This window comes from Phyllobates terribilis, unplaced genomic scaffold (genome assembly GCF_046119375.1).
Source record: "Phyllobates terribilis strain yellow unplaced genomic scaffold, ASM4611937v1 Scaffold_2__4_contigs__length_985480577, whole genome shotgun sequence".
Classification (NCBI taxonomy): Eukaryota; Metazoa; Chordata; class Amphibia; order Anura; family Dendrobatidae; genus Phyllobates; species Phyllobates terribilis.
In genome coordinates this window covers 837,933,185-837,949,219 of record NW_027362762.1, presented here as the reverse complement: position 1 = coordinate 837,949,219, position 16,035 = coordinate 837,933,185, and positions in this window count along the sequence as shown.

Here is a 16,035-nt window from a genome sequence, read left to right as displayed (position 1 = left end):
GGCTTCTAGCAGTGTGTGGGACTTGGTCTATTAGTCCATCTATACTGACCTCCATCAGGTTGCAAATTAAAAATAATTTTTTTCTTCATTTATCTCTGAAAAAATATTTGGGCTTCTAGCAGCGTGTGGGACTTGTTCTATTAGTCCATCTATACTGACCTCCATCAGGTTGCAAATTAAAAATAATTTTTTTCTGCATCTAGCTCTGAAAAAATATTTGGGCTTCTAGCAGTGTGTGGGACTTGGTCTATTAGTCCATCTATACTGACCTCCATCAGGTTGCAAATTAAAAATAATTTTTTTCTGCATCTAGCTCTGAAAAAATATTTGGGCTTCTAGCAGTGTGTGGGACTTGGTCTATTAGTCCATCTATACTGACCTCCATCAGGTTGCAAATTAAAAATAATTTTTTTCTTCATTTATCTCTGAAAAAATATTTGGGCTTCTAGCAGCGTGTGGGACTTGTTCTATTAGTCCATCTATACTGACCTCCATCAGGTTGCAAATTAAAAATAATTTTTTTCTGCATGTAGCTCTGAAAAAATATTTGGGCTTCTAGCAGTGTGTGGGACTTGGTCTATTAGTCCATCTATACTGACCTCCATCAGGTTGCAAATTAAAAATAATTTTTTTCTGCATCTAGCTCTGAAAAAATATTTGGGCTTCTAGCAGTGTGTGGGACTTGGTCTATTAGTCCATCTATACTGACCTCCATCAGGTTGCAAATTGAATAAAAAAAATTTCTGCATCTAGCTCTGAAAAAATATTTGGGCTTCTAGCGGTGTGTGGGACTTGGTCTATTAGTCCATCTATACTGACCTCCATCAGGTTGCAAATTAAAAATAATTTTTTTCTGCATCTAGCTCTGAAAAAATATTTGGGCTTCTAGCAGTGTGTGGGACTTGGTCTATTAGTCCATCTATACTGACCTCCATCAGGTTGCAAATTAAAAATAATTTTTTTCTGCATCTAGCTCTGAAAAAATATTTGGGCTTCTAGCGGTGTGTGGGACTTGGTCTATTAGTCCATCTATACTGACCTCCATCAGGTTGCAAATTAAAAATAATTTTTTTCTGCATCTAGCTCTGAAAAAATATTTGGGCTTCTAGCAGTGTGTGGGACTTGGTCTATTAGTCCATCTATACTGACCTCCATCAGGTTGCAAATTAAAAATAATTTTTTTCTGCATCTAGCTCTGAAAAAATATTTGGGCTTCTAGCAGTGTGTGGGACTTGGTCTATTAGTCCATCTATACTGACCTCCATCAGGTTGCAAATTAAAAATAATTTTTTTCTTCATTTATCTCTGAAAAAATATTTGGGCTTCTAGCAGCGTGTGGGACTTGTTCTATTAGTCCATCTATACTGACCTCCATCAGGTTGCAAATTAAAAATATTTTTTTTCTGCATCTAGCCCAGCCAATAGTTTTGGCCTAATACCACAGTTTGGCCACTCAGCTCTGCTCGGTTACCATCCATTGTTTTTTTGTGCAAACAACTCCAGAGTTGTGAATTAGTTAACCACCAAAATGAGTGGAAAAAGGCCTGCTGCTGGTGGAAAGGGGAATAGGCGTGTTGGGAAGGGGAAAAAAGGTTGTGTCCGTGGGGAGGTGCAGAAGAAAGACCATCTTCCAGCCAAACTAAAATGTCTACTTCTTTTAGCGGACAATGTGATAAGATCCCTTTCTTACGGCCACGCCAATCGCTACAAATTCCAGATGAGGCACAAAAACAGCAGGTGCTTCAACGGATATCAAGTCCTCCTTTAAGTGGGCTCTCCTCCACATCAACTTCAACATCACAAATACTCCAGTCCTCAAAGGTGTCACCCAAATCGCACTTGCTTCCTCACAGCTCCCAAATCTCCAGCTGCCCGTCTGAGTATGAGGTAGAACAGATGGTTGAGTCTGCAGAGCTGTTTACTCATACTATAGCCTGGGAATCAGAGGTCGACTCCAGCGCTTCTGTGAATCCAGACGAGGAAATGATCTGCACTGATGCCCAGAATCTTTATGAGTCGGATCCAGGACCAGACGCAGAAGGTTCTGACCATAATGTAGACCCTCATTCCCAAACTGTAACTCCTGTTGGTGGAGACAATGAGGAAGACGATGATAAGACTCAAATACCTGATTGGAGCGACAACTTTAGTTTTTTGTCAGGGCAGGAACAGGTTGGCTCTGAGGACGACGGGTGTGATAACGCACAGGGTGATGATGATGAGGTCGGAGATCCCACTTACTGTCAACCCACAGTCAGCCAAGAGATGAGGTCAGCAGAGGAGGTGGAGGAAGATGCTAGTGACGACGAGGTCAGGTTGCGCCTTCCTGGACAGAGACGTAGTACTAGAAGCACGTCAACAACTGCATCCTCAAACACAACTCTGCCTCTCACCACAAGTCGTGGTGGCTCTTCAGGTCGCATGGGTGCTAAGCCTTGCATAGCCTGGGCATTTTTTCAGATCAATAAAGATGACCCAACTCGTGTTATCTGTAACATTTGTCAGCAAAAGCTAAGTAGAGGCCAAAAAATACATAGTTTGAGTACTTCATGCATGAACCGGCACATGGACATGAAGCATAAGTTGCAGTGGGAAGCTCAGTGTGATACAATGCGGCCTAGCCGGCCGGGCCAATCACCGTCTGCCATATCTTGTGCATCCGCGGCCTCTTCATCCTCTGTGACTGGGGGGACAGCAGTCACACCTGTTTTGGGGCGCAGACCTGCCACCTCTTTACCCGCAACAGCCAGCGTGATTGGCAGGTCATCATTTTCTTTGGAGGTGGTAACACCAGCTGGTGTTGAGCGCTGTCCGACATCGATAGCACCACCTTTGGATCAAGGCAACCTAACATGTCCGCCTGCATCTTCCTCACAGACCGGCAGTTTGCCGGGGACACCCTTATCAACCCCGTCTAAGCACAATAGCCAGCCCTCGGTCCCTCAGATGTGGACAAGTAAAAGACCATTTCCTCCTAGCCATGAGAAAGCTAAGAGGTTGAATTTCACCATCTGCCAGCTCTTGGCTACAGAAATGCTGCCTTTCCGCCTGGTGGACACAGAGGATTTTCGAGACCTTATGTCCGTCGCAGTGCCCCAGTACCAGATGCCGAGTCGGCACTACTTCTCAAAGAAAGGTGTGCCTGCGCTCCACCAGCATGTCGCACACAACATCACCGCTTCTTTGAGAAACTCTGTGTGTGACAGGGTGCATTTCACCACAGACACTTGGACGAGTAGGCATGGACAGGGGCATTACATGTCGCTGACTGGGCACTGGGTAACTATGGTGACAGCAGGACAAGGGGCTGCTGTCCAAGTCTTGCCGTCCCCACGAGTTGTGCGTCAATCCTCTTTATGTCAAAGTTCCTCCACTGCTTCTGCCTCCTCAACCTCCTCTCGGTCTTCCACCTGCACCCAAAGCCTGTCTGGTCATGCCACAAGCTTTCTAACTGCGCAGAAGGGATCCTGCACACCTCCTTACTATGCTGGCAGTAGGGCTCAACGTCATCAGGCGGTTTTTACATTGAAATGTCTGGGAAATGTGAGTCACACAGCTGAGGAGTTGTGGTCAGCTCTGGAGAACCAATTTCATGAATGGTTGTCTACACTGGACCTGAAACCAGGGAAGGCCGTGTGCGACAATGCTGCAAACCTGGGTGCGGCCCTTCGCCGGGGCAATGTCACACACGTGCCTTGTATGGCTCACGTGTTGAACCTGGTTGTCCAGCAATTTTTAGCCCACTATCCCAGACTAGATGGCCTTCTGCAGAGGGCACGGTCGCTGTGTGCTCACTTCCGCCGTTCGCATCCCGCAGCTCAGCGACTTACATCTCTATAGAAGTCGTTGGGCCTGCCACTTCACCGGCTAAAATGCGATGTGCCTACCCGGTGGAATTCAACTCTGCACATGTTGCAGCGACTGTGGCAGCACCGACAAGCCCTGGTGCAATACGTTCTGACGTATAGCCTGGGCCAACGAGATTCAGAGGTGGGGCAAATCACGCTGGAGGAGTGGTCTCAGATCAGGAACCTATGCACCCTTCTGCACAGTTTTGAAATGGCGACGAAGATGTTTAGTGCTGACGATGCCATTATCAGCATGACTATTCCGGTGATTTACATGCTGGAGCACATGTTAAACAGAATTCGGAGTCAGGTGGTGGCACAAGAGGAGGTGGAGGAAGTAGAGGAGGAGGAGTTGTATGCGGAAGGGCTAACATCTGCAAGGTCCAGACGGTCGGCAGCACCAAGGCGGCAGGCATGTGAGGGTGGGGGAGATGGTTTTACCAGGGCGCATGGTAGCAGCCAAACTAGTGAGGAAGGTGCAGGAGTCCAGGAAGAAGTGGAGGACGAACTGATGGAAGACTCATCAGATGAGGGAGACCTTGATCACATTTCTGTTGTGCGAGGTTGGGGGGAGAGGACAGAGGAAGGAAGCATGATTGTTACCTCGCCACCAACACAACAGGGACTTGGTGCTCCTGGATGCGCAACACACATGAGTGCCTTCTTGCTGCACTACCTGCAACATGACCCTCGAATTGTGAGAATTAGAAATAATCCTGACTACTGGGTTGCCACACTGTTAGATCCCCGGTACAAAAGTAAATTTGCAGAAATTATTCCTGCCATAGAAAGGGATGCACGCATGCAGGAGTATCAGCAGAGACTGTTGCAGAATCTTACATGTGCTTTTCCACAAAATACCAGTGGTGCACGTAGTGAATCTCACAGTTCCAACTTGCCAACCGTGGGACCGTCAAGTGTTCAGCACTCAAACCGTAACAGAACCACAGTATCTGCTGGTAACATCAATTTTGCGGAATCATTTCACCACTTTTTTAGCCCATCCTTTGCAAGGCCACAGGAGACAAGAAGTCTGACACATAGTCAACGCCTAGAGACGATGGTACAGGAGTATCTCCAAGTAAACATTGAAGCCACGACTGTGTCACTGGACCCTTGCTCTTTTTGGGCTTCCAATCTGGATAAATGGCCGGAGCTAGCCACTTACGTCTTGGAGATCTTGTCATGCCCCGCAGCCAGCGTTCTGTCTGAACGTGTGTTCAGCGCTGCTGGTGGTGTGCTGACAGATAAGCGCACGCGGCTCTCCACTGATAATGTAGACAGACTCACGTTCATAAAGATGAACAAATCATGGATCCGAAACGACTTTTCTACCCCTGTGTCATCCTGGGGAGAGTAAAAGCTTGATGATTGGTTAAAATCACCCTACCAACCGTTTTAAGCTTTCAAATTACTAATCATGTTTATCTGTATCTTGACTGGAAAATAATTTGGGCTTTGTAGCAGTGTGCAGCACTGATCCTATTAGGCCATCTATAATAAGCTTCACCAGATTTAAAATTAAAAATAATTTTTAGCTGCATCTAGCCCGGAAAATAATTTTGGGGCTCCGAGATGCGCAAGACACATAAGTGCCTTCTTGCTGCACTACCTGCAGCATGACCCTCATATTGTCAGAATTCGAAGTAATCATGACTACTGGGTTGCCACACTCTTAGATCCCCCAAACTTTTCGATCAACCTTTTCATTTTAATAAAGACCAAAAAAATGGTCATTTTTGAAATTATAAGCATTAGCAGGTTGTTAGAAACTGAAATCAAACAGTTTTCAACTCAAAACTTTATTCTAGGTGATGTTACATTTTCACATAGGACCCCTTGCTCGAAAGGAGCTTCTGAACTCTCTCGTCCATTGAATTTGTCAGGTTTTGGATGGTTTCTGCTTCAATTGTTTTGCATGAGGACAGAATACCCTCCCAGAGCTGTTGCTTAGATGTGAACTGCCTCCCGCCATCATAGACACTCCTTTTAATGATGCTCCAAAGGTTCTGAATGGGGTAGAGGTCAGGGGAGCATGGGGGTCACACCATAAGTTTGTCCCCTTTTATGCCCATATCAGCCAGAGATGCAGATGTTTTATGTGCAGCATGAGATGGTGCATTATCATGCAGAAAAATGATCTTGCTGTGAAATACACGGTTCTTCTTCTTGAACCATGGCAGGAAGTGCTGTTTGAGAAAATCCACATACATTATGGAGTTCATCTTTAGCGCCTTCAGGGATCCTAAAGGGGCCGACAATCTCTCTCCCCATGATTCCAGCCCAAAACATTACTCCACCTCCTCCTTGTTGGCGCTGTAGCCGTGTTTGCGTGGGGTGTCCATCAACCAGCCATCCTCCACTCCATTCATCTGGACCATCGAGCGCTGCACGGCACTCATCCGTGAACAAAACAGTTTTGAAATCAGTCTTCATGTAATGTTTGGCCCACTGGAGCCGTTTCTGCTTGTGTGAAGTGGATAGAGGAGGTCGACAGGATGGCATATGCACAGCTGCAAACCTCTGAAGGACCCTGCATCTTGTTGTTCGGGGGACGTTTGAGGCACAAGCAGATTCAAAAACTTGTCTGCTGCTATGCCAAGGCTTTTTTGCCGCTGCTGTTTCAACCTGACGTAATTGCCTGTAGGAAAGAGTCCTCAATTTGCCCTTATCAGCACGCACACGTGTGTACTGTGAATCAGCTACATACTTCTTGATTGCCAAGACACTTCATCCTGATCATCGCACAATGTTGATTGTAGTCATGCCTTGACCTAAACACTCCACAATTTGTTGCTTCTCAGCAGCCGACACATCCTTTTTCTTTCCCATTTTGGCAGAAAATGTAGGCTGCTTAATAATGTGAGAGAGCCTTCTTAAGTAGTCTTGCCTTTCATTGGACACACCTGCCAAACTAATTAGCACAGGTGTCTGCAATTGCTTACAGTGATATAAAGAGCCCTGACACACATCACCATCAATGAGTTTAACTGACAAACAAACAAATTCTTCCCTTATCACTCCTAAACACTTTTTGCATAATAATTTGGAACGCGGTGTACATGTGCTTTTCCACAAAACACCAGTGGTTCACGTAGTGAATCTTACAGTTCTAACTTGCCAACCGTGGTCTGTATGGAATTGTTCAATAAAGGGCCCAAAATTAAGATAACATAGATGGGAGAGGTCTCTATGAATAGGAATTCCTAAGTATTTGATACCCTGTGAGGGCCAGGCAAAGGGAAAGTTGGACTGGATGGAATCCTATATGGATTTAGGGAGGGAGACATCGAGGGCCTCAGACTTCGCTGCATTGATTTTAAAATTTTACCATGTAACAAAGTGATCTATTTCAGCCATAACAGCAGGGATGGATATATGTGATTGAGTAATATATACTAGGACATCATCAGCAAATAGAGAGCACTTGTACTCGGTGCCTCCCACCTCAATCCACCTAATATTGGGGTTATGGCGAATTGATGAGAGCAGGTGCTCCGTCACTAGGATGTATAAGAGAGGGGACAGAGGACATCCCTGCCTTGTCCCATTGGTGATTGTGAAAGGTGATGAAAATGCTCTGACGCACCCCCTGGGCCTTGGGACACCCGGAGCCGGACCCTTTTTGGTGGATGATGGTGGTTGTAGTCTTCGTGGCGGCGATCCGGTTCCATGGCTCAGGGCGGTAAAACCAGTGGCGGAACTATTTATGTGGTTTTGATGTTTAAATGTCCGACTACGCCACCCGTGGATTGCGGTCAGAGTGAACCGCCGCTACAGGGCAGACCGCTAAGGCTGGTGTTGTGGGTGCAGCAGAGCGTAGCATAAATCCCCACGGGAGGAGTATAGCCTCAGGGCAGTGTATGCGGAGGATGGGGGTGATGGTGCAGGGCAGCAGCAGTAACGACACGGAGTCAGTGATGCAGTTCAGGGCCTTTACTCACAGTTCTTATTATCCAGACCACGTCTGCAGGTAACGGCTGCCCACGTCGTACTGTGCTCACCAGGTGAGGGGCTCAGACAACTCCCAGATAACTTTGGAGCGCTTCACAGGACCCCCTTTGTGTGTCCTTTGTCTGGCCTTTCTTACCAACACTTCTGTCCGGCTGCCTCGGGCCTCCTCTTGGTAAACTTGGCGCCAGTTTCCCTGACCCTATGTGGTGCCTTCCTAGCGGGTGGAGCAAGGGGCTGTGCCACATAAAATGTCAGAGCCTCCGGTTTCTAGCTGAGGGTCGTTTCCTGCCTCCACTAGTTCGGGGACCGGTCTCCCCCTTTGGCCTGACCCCTCCACGCAGGTGGATTCGGGCGTGCGGTGGCGACTCGCCCGTCCGCACCCCTGGGATCCCTTCATTCCTCGTTCCTGGAGCCTTCTCCGCTCCTCTTCCTTCCTTCTCCCTCTTGCAGGCCTGGGCCTCTGTTACTAGGCCCGCCTCCGGAGCAGAGCTCATGCAGAGCCCATGCTCCCTGCCACTTCTGCTCAGACTTCTCTGCACTGAACTAAGATGGTGCCCACCTTTTATACTCCCTTCTCAATGCACCCAGGAACTGCTTCCTCCCTGCTCCTGCACTGCAGGGTTCCCCTTCCTCAGTGTTCCCTCCCCCCACTCCAGCCAGGGACAGGGACTGTCGTGCCCATCTCAGGGGCATATTGGTCGCCCTGCCCCACGGCAATGTGGTGTAATGCATGCAGGTGTCGGGTCCTGATCCACACTCCATCCTTATCTGAGAGTGAGATATCACACCTCTGGGTGAGGTGCAATACGTCTGTAGCAACCGAGCCCTCGGTGCTACAGTTCCATTTATCTTCAGCCTAGGTGACGTATTGTGATACAGGGCCGTGATTTTGGCTATAAAAGGGTCCCCTAGACCCCTACCCCAAGCTTTTTAAGAGAATCATATATGGCGTGCCAGGAGACTCTATGGAATGCTTTCTCAGCATCCAACGAGAGTATCTACTTACAAATTTTTAACTGCATCTAGCCCAGGAAATACTTTGTGCCTAGTAGCAGTGTCTGCTAGTCAGCGGATTATCCCGGCTGTTAAGCAAGCTACACCACCTGTAGTTTGGACACTTAATTTTTTCAAAGGAAATGCTTCGGGACCACGGGATACTTAGTGAAGAGCATCAGGAGGCACCCCAAGGCATAGGGGCTGGGACTGGCACTAGGATGCCTTGCGGTGGACAGCCGAGCTCGATCCTTATAAAAGCTTTTTAACTGCAGCAGCTTTAGTGGACGCTACTGGAGCTGGAATTACGCGGCTGCTGGCATGAGACTTGCCCTCCAATAGATCCTTGTAAATGGATTTAAAGTGTATTCATTCAAATTAGAGGGACAATTTAAATTAAAAAGCTTAGAGCTGCCTCCACCACAGGGGGGCTCTCTCGACCCACCAGCGGACAGGCACCAGTATTGGGAGAGGGGGGCTGGCCGTCAGGGTTCACCGCGGCTCTGGCACAAACCCGGCGACACGGAGGTGGCACGGGCAGGAGCGGACTGGCCGTCTCGGCTTCTCACTTTTTGGATTTTAGAAGGGCATGACATGCCTATATCTGTGTCTCCCCCTCCTTTTACTCCTCCACCTCTTTTCTTTTCGCATGACTATATGTACTTGTCACTTTTCCATGTGTTAGTTGTGTCTTCTGAGCAGTTTGTCAGCTTTTGGACACCTTTGAAGGTGTTTTCTATGTGTTTCTATGTGTTTTTGTTTGCCTGCCATTGGTTTTAACGGTGTTCGAAGGTGTTCGACGAACAGTTCGGCGAACAGTTCGGCGAACACACGGGTGTTCGACGAACCGAACCGAACTCGAACACTACGGGGGTGGCTCAACACTACTCAAACTATTGTTTTTTTGGCCTCTACTTAGCTTTTGGTGACAAATTACAGATAACATGAGTTTGGTCATCCTTAGACATCTCAAAAAATGCCCAGGCTATGCAAGGTTTAGAGCCCATGCGACTCTGCTACTAGCAATACTATCAAATGATTGGCTGGATTAGATGCAGTAAAAAATTCTTAGTAGATACACAGGCGGTGCAGCTTGCTTCGCAGCTGGGCTACTATGCCCAAAGTATTGGTAGACTCTATACTAAATAAGCAAGGATTCACTGACTGTGGTGGCCCCTCCGCGGGCCATGGCGATTGGTCATCCACTTTTGCTGCCCCTTACTCAACGAATTCACAAACATCTCCCGTCGGTTTGGAGTCCCATTATGCCCAACCAAAAACATAGGCCCCACAACAAAGATATCGTTCTTAGGCATCGAAATCGAAACCACAGCAAGGTTGTTCCGCCTCCCATGGGAAAAAATACCAAAACATTACACCTGATCTAGGTTTTTTGCGCAGTATGGAAAGTAACACCACAGCAGATGCAAGTATTACTAGGTCTCCCCGTGTTTGCGAGCCGGGTGATGCCAGTCGGAAGGGTTTTTTCACTTTATTTATCGTCCGCAACAAAAGGGGCATCTAAACCGAGTCATACAATAAGAATCAGCAGGCAGCTACAATCGGACTTAGAGGTGTGGAAAACCTTCTTATAATAATTCAACGGTCACACGTTATTTATGTCAGCAGAACAGTCCAACATTGAACTAAGATTATTCACTTAGGCAGCAGAATCAGGCAGATATGCAGCGATACTAAATAACCAATGGTGCACAAGCTTATGGCCTCCGTATTGGGCAGAACAAGTGCTGACAAAAAAACAGACAGTCCTGGAACTGTTTCCAATAGTGGTAGCAATAGTAATATGGGGCGCGCGCCTGGCTAACAAAAATATACGCTTCATAACAAAAAACACCAGCCTAGTGCACTTCATTAATAATATGGCATCATCGTCTCTCCCAGTGCTAGGCCTACTACACCGGCTAGCATTCCTGTGCCTAAAACACAATGTATAGGTCCGCGCTAGCCACGATGCTGAGGGGTCTAAAGCTGCTGCTAACGCTTTATCACAATTCAATTGGCAGATTTTCACAGAGCTCCTCTCCAATGCCCACCCATCGGGCAACAGTTGCCCAGCCTCCCTATGGTATCTAGTGGCGAATAGGTGATGCCATTAATCAGAGTGTCAGTTGCCCCGTCGATGTGGCATGCATACGGTAAGGCATGGGAAGAGTGGACACGACTAGTAGCAGGCAGACGGGTTGACCAATTTGAACAAGCCAGATTACAAGTCACCATAGAATTTCTCCACCAGCTAATGATGAGGGGCATATCAGGGGCATCAGCGGAGCGTTGGTTGACCGGAGTAGCATTTCACTTCCAACTACTGAATTGGGGAGATGTGACAAAGAGATTCATCATCAGACAATCCAGAAAAGGGTGGAAAAGGGGTCAGCCAAGTCAGGAGTGTAGACATCCCGTCCTGTGTCACTAAAACTGATTTCTCACATCATATCCCTAACACCATTAACATGACACTCACAATTCGAAGCAACACTACTGTCTACTGCATTTGTGATCGCCTTCTTCGGGGAGCTATGCATAAGCAAATTAGTCCCTCAATCCAAAATTACCACTAGTGGAGGCTTATTACACCAGGACGTAGTCATAGCCAATAATACAATACATCTACACATATGCAAATCGAAAACGGTTCCAGCGGGCAGGGGCACTTGGGTACTTCTACAACCCACAAACGGTACGCTGAGTCGGGTAACAATAGTAAAAACATATATAACCATCAGATCACAAAGTAATTTCTTCCTATCACACATTGATGGAATGCCATTATCAAGATACCAGTTCCAAGCTATATTTAATAAATGCCTAACATCGGCAGGGAACCACCCCAAAGATTATGGGACACACTCATTTTGCATAGGCGCGGCCACGGAAGCAGCAAGAGCAGGACTGTCAGAAACGGAAGTTCAGAGAATAGCGAGATGGCGATCCACGTGTTTGGCGCGATACATAAGACCGGACTTGTTATCCTAACGTGGTTTGTTTCTTTTACAGGTGACGCTAAGCCAACAGTGTGGGTGATAGGCCACTCGTATATATATTGTGCAGAAAAAAGGGCGAAAGTCCACCCAGGCGGGAGGAAATTTGAGTTTCATAACACATATTTCAACTGGAAAGGTATTAGAGGCCTGTAATGGCCACAGGTACTAATGGAGGTAATCAAGGTAGGGAGAGAGGCAAGAGGTCTGGTCATCTTAGTTATACAGGCTGGGGGAAACGACATAGGTTATCACAAGAGCGCATAACTAATGGCAATAATGAAACTAGACACTGAGCGCTTCAGAGAATTTTTCACAAAAATATCTATAGTATGGTCAGAGATTGTGCCGAGAGCGGTATGGCAAGGTGCCCGAGACATCACGGCCATTGAACGGACAAGGCGGCTAATAAATATTTGGATGGCAAAACTTATAAGAGACAGCGGCAGTGTAGTGATACGACACCAACAACTGGAAGGAGATAAGGCAGGCCTCATACGGCCCGACGGTGTTCACTTAATGGATATTGGACTGGACATATTCCTGTCAGGACTCCAGGACGGAGTGGAACAAGCGTTAAGAGTGATGGATGGGGGTCAGAGTCCTGCATACAAGTATGCAGGATCCTCCGTGGCCTGGAAATAGAAAGGACATGTAGGAGAGTTACACTTGTTGGTCAACTTGCCGGTGTGGAGACACAGGGCATGCTGCAACAAGCTGAATTATTTTAGAAATAAAATGCCTTTCTGATGGAATGAGTATAAACAGTTAATAAAGCTGTGACCGATCCTCACTCATGCAGTTGTAAGAGTTACATGATTGTATTGTCAATGAAAGGGGGACGGTAGGGGGGCTGAGCGTCTGGGTTTGGTTGGGGGTCCCCACAGTCTGCCTAGGCTAGATGCAGTTAAAAATTATTATTAGATACACAGGCAGTGCAGCTTGCTTCACAGCTGGGCTACTACACTGACTAGTAGACACTAAAGCTTTGGAGCAGACCTCTGAGTAAACAGCTCTTCAGACTCAACCATCTGTGTTACCCCAAGCCATAGTGTATGTAGTTTCTTACGGTTAAAAGGAGACCCAACCCACCTGTAATTGACGATGCCAACGTCACGTAAAACACAGCAAGGGGACTCCAAGAAGAGTCATTTTTTCCAAAAATTTGTGGCACAGACACCACTTAAGTGGCATCAATTGCACCAGAGTTGCTTAAAACGGTTGGTGAGGTAATTTTGCCAAATCCTCAAGCTTTTACTCTCCTCAGGATGAAACAGGGGTAGAAAATTCCTTGCGGATCCATGATTTGTTCATCTTTATGAACGTGAGTCTGTCTACATTCTCAGTGGACAGCCGCGTGCGCTTATCTGTCAGCACACCACCAGCAGCGCTGAACACACGTTCAGAGAGAACCCTGGCTGCGGGGCATGTCAAGATCTCCAAGGCGTGAGTGGCGAGCTCAGGCCATTATTCCAGATTGGAAGCCCAAAATGAGCAAGGGTCCAGTGACACAGTCATGGCTTCGATGTTCACTTGGAGATACTCCTGTACCATCATACACTAAACTATGTGTCAGACTTCTTGTCTCCTGTGGCCTTGCAAAGGATGGGCTAAAAAAGTGGTGAAATGATTGCACAAAATTGCTGTTACCAGCAGATACTGTGCTTCTGTTACAGTTTGAGTGCTGAAGACTCGACAGTCCCACGGTTGGCAAGTTAGAACTGTGAGATTCACTACGTGCACCACTGGTGTTTTGTGGAAAAGCACATGGAAGATTCTGCAACAGTCTCTGCTGATTCTCCTGCATGCGTGAATCCCTTTCTATGGCAGGAATAATTTCTGCAAATTTACTTTTGTACCTGGGATCTAAGAGTGTGGCAACCCAATAGTCAGGATTATTTCGAATTCTGACAATCCGAGGGTCATGTTGCAGGTAGTGCAGCAAGAAGGTACTCATGTGTCTTGCGCATCCAGGAGTACCAAGTCACTGTTGTGTTGGTGGCGAGGTAAGAATCATGCTTCCTTCCTCTGCCCTCTCCCCCCAACCTTGCACAACAGAAATGTCATCAAGGTCTCCCTCATCTGATGAGTCTTCCATGCCCATCGCCAGTTCGTCCTCCCCTTCTTCCTCGGCTCCTGCACCTTCCTCAACAGTTTGGCTGCTACCATGCACCCTGGTTAATCTCTCTCCCCCACCCTCACATGCCTGCCGCCTTGGTGCTGCCGACCGTCTGGACCTTGCAGATGTTAGCCCTTCCGCATACAACTCCTCCTCCTCTACTTCCTCCACCTCCTCTTGTCCCACAACCTGACTCCGAATTCTGTTTAACGTGTGCTCCAGCATGTAAATCACCGGAATAGTCATGCTGATAATGGCATCGTCAGCACTAAACATCTTCGTCGCCATTTCAAAACTGTGCAGAAGGGTGCAAAGGTCCCTGATCTGAGACCACTCCTCCAGCGTGATTGGCCCCACCTCTGGATCTCGTTGGCCCAAGCTATACGTCACAACGTATTGCACCAGGGCTTGTCGGTGCTGCCACATGTGCAGAGTTGAATTCCACCGTGTCGGCACATCGCATTTCAGCCGGTGAAGTGGCAGGCTCACCGACTTCTGTAGAGATGTAAGTCGCTGAGCTGCGGGATGCGAATGGCGGAAGTGAGCACACTGCGACCGTGCCCTCTGTAGAAGGCCATCTAGTCCGGGATAGTGGGCTAAAAATTGCTGGACAACCAGGTTCAACACGTGAGCCATACATGGCATGTGTGTGACACTGCCCAAGCGAAGGGCCGCACCCAGATTTGCAGCATTGTCGCACACGGCCTTCCCTGGTTGCAGGTCCAGTGGAGACAACCATTCATGAAACTGGTTCACCAGAGCTGACCACAACTCCTCAGCTGTGTGACTCACATTTCCCAGACATTTCAAAGTAAAAACTGCCTGATGACGTTGAGCCCTGCTGCCAGCATTGTAAGGAGGTGTGCAGGATTCCTTCTGCGCAGTTAGAAAGCGGGTGGCATTACCAGACAGGCTTTGGGTGCAGGTGGAGGACTGAGAGGAGGTTGAGGGGGCAGAAGCAGTTGAGAAACTTTGATATAAAGAGGATTGACGCACAACTCGTGGGGACGGCAAGACTTGGACAGCAGCCCCTTGTCCTGCTGTCACCATAGTTACCCAGTGCCCAGTCAGCGACATATAACGCCCCTGTCCATGCCTACTCGTCCAAGTGTCTGTGGTGAAATGCACCCTGTCACACACAGAGTTTCTCAAAGAAGTGGTGAAGTTGTGTGCGACATGCTGTTGGAGCGCAGGCACACCTTTCTTTGAGAAGTAGTGCCGACTGGGCATCTGGTACTGGGGCACTGCGACAGACATAAGGTCTCGAAAATCCTCTGTGTCCACCAGGCGGAAAGGCAGCATTTCTGTAGCCAAGAGCTTGCAGATGGTGAAATTCAACCTCTTAGCTTTCTCATGGCTAGGAGGAAATGGTCTTTTACTTGTCCACATCTGAGGGACCGAGGGTTGGCTGTTGTGCTTAGACGGGGCTGAGTAGGGTGTCCCCGGCAAACTGCCGGTCTGTGAGGAAGATGCAGGTGGAAAAGTTAGGTTGCCTTGATCCAAAGGTGGTGCTCTCGATGTCGGAGAGCGCTCAACACCAGCTGGTGTTTCCACTTCCAAATGAAATGATAACCTGCCAATCACACTGGCTGTTGCGGGTAAAGAGGAGGCAGTTCTGCATCCAAAAACATTTGTGACTGCTGTCCTCCCAGTCACAGAGGATGAAGAGGCCGCGGAAGCACAAGATGGGGCAGACGGTGGTTGGCCCGGCCCGCTAGGCCGCATTGTAGTACAGTGAGCTTCCCACTGCAACTTATGCTTCATATCCATGTGATGGTTCATGCATGAAGTACTCAACCTATGGCTTTTTTGGCTTCTACTTAGCTTTTGGTGACAAATGTTACAGATAACACGAGTTGGGTCATCCTTATCGATCTGAAAAAATGCCCAGGCTATGCAAGGCTTAGAGCCCATGAAACCTGAAGAGCCACCACGACTTGTGGTCAGAGGCACAGTTGTGTTTGAGGATGCAGTTGTTGACGTGCTTTCAGTACTACGTCTCTGTCCAGGAAGGCGCAACCTAACCTCGTCGTCACTAGCATCCTCCTCCACCTCCTCTGCTGACCTCATCTCTTGGCTGACTGTGGGTAGACAGTAAGTTGGATCTGCAACCTCGTCATCA